Source organism: Papilio xuthus, unplaced genomic scaffold, assembly GCF_000836235.2.
Source record: "Papilio xuthus unplaced genomic scaffold, Pxut_1.1 DF828955.1, whole genome shotgun sequence".
Taxonomy (NCBI): Eukaryota; Metazoa; Arthropoda; class Insecta; order Lepidoptera; family Papilionidae; genus Papilio; species Papilio xuthus.
This window is the reverse complement of record NW_013529694.1, coordinates 1-1,289: the sequence shown is the minus strand read 5'-3', so window position 1 is coordinate 1,289 and position 1,289 is coordinate 1. Positions and strand designations below refer to the sequence as shown.

Here is a 1,289-nt window from a genome sequence, read left to right as displayed (position 1 = left end):
ACATATGACCGTCATTGCTTAAATAGTTGAAAAGATTCGAATATTCAAGAATCTTTGATATCTTCTTATCTTCTTCTTTAGAGATGAATGAAAACATATTTACGGTAGACAAGAACTGGCAAAGCGAAGGCTGGGAGACTTTTTCTTGATTTGCATATATCGCGTTCTTATCTGGTGTGCCGTGCAGTACTGATGCTTCAATGGAGAAATATTTGAGGAGATGAAAGGCATTTTTCTTGGCACCACCACCCTTTGTGAAAAGAATTTTGAATTTAGTGGTAGTAGATCCAAAGAGAGACACTAACTCAATTTAATGGCTTAATGAATGCATGAATAAATTTTAATGAACACTCACTTTTTACGAGTAGATCGTGTGTTGAATTGACGACTCGCGCAGCTCAGGTACTACGTTGCGCAAATGTGCAGACTCGTAGCTCTTTTCTATTGTAGCTTCTTAGCTATGAGAATAGAATGTCTTCTTCTTCTTCTTCTTCTTCTCTATGGTATGGTTTTAATCGTTAGCTTTGGTTCGCAGTCCACGAAGACATATGACCTTCATTGCTTAAATAGTTGAAAAGATTCGAATATCCAAGAATCTTTGATATCTCCTTAACTAGGAGAGATGAATCAAAACGTATTTACGGCAGACAAGAACTGGCAAAGCGAAGGTTGGGAGACTTTTTCTTGATTTGCATATATCGCGTTCTTATCTGGTGTCCCGTGCAGTACTGATGCTTCAATGGAGAAATATTTGAGGAGATGAAAGATATTTTTCTTGGCACCACCACCCTTTGTGAAAAGAATTTTGAATTTAGTGGTAGTAGATCCAAAGAGAGACACTAACTCAATTTAATGGCTTAATGAATGAATGAATAAATTTTAATGAACACTCACTTTTTACGTGTAGATCGTGTGTTGAATTGACGACTCGCGCAGCTCAGGTACTACGATGCAAATGTGCAGACTCGTAGCTCTTTTCTATTGTAGCTTCTTAACTATGAGAATAGAATGTCTTCTTCTTCTTCTGCTTGTGTTCTTAACTATGAGAACACAATTTATTAGTGGTAGATAAAGCAGCATTAAGTCTTAGTGAATGGATGAATGAATGAGAAAATATGCTCACGTGGTTTGAATAGATCTCGTGCCGAACTGGTGACCCGCGCAGAGGTGCCTCTGTGAATGAAGATTTCCCAAAACTACCAGAGCGGCAAGCTGGCGCCTGCCATGTGTTCCACCTATAACATATTCGTTATTATTTCTTCCGTCCAAACTGCTTGGTAATTTTCATC

The 1,289-nt window shown here is 38.2% G+C and overlaps 1 long non-coding RNA gene across 1 annotated transcript; it reads right to left on the bottom strand.

Annotated features, from left to right (window-relative positions):
- Positions 1–9: 9 nt before the first annotated feature.
- On the bottom strand, positions 10–1,230 carry LOC106123271 (uncharacterized). The gene is made up of 4 exons (XR_001228153.1): positions 1,124–1,230; positions 895–1,040; positions 356–789; positions 10–250 (listed from the first exon to the last, which is right to left on the bottom strand). It is a non-coding gene; the product is annotated as an uncharacterized LOC106123271 (long non-coding RNA).
- Between the last annotated feature and the right edge of the window lie 59 nt (positions 1,231–1,289).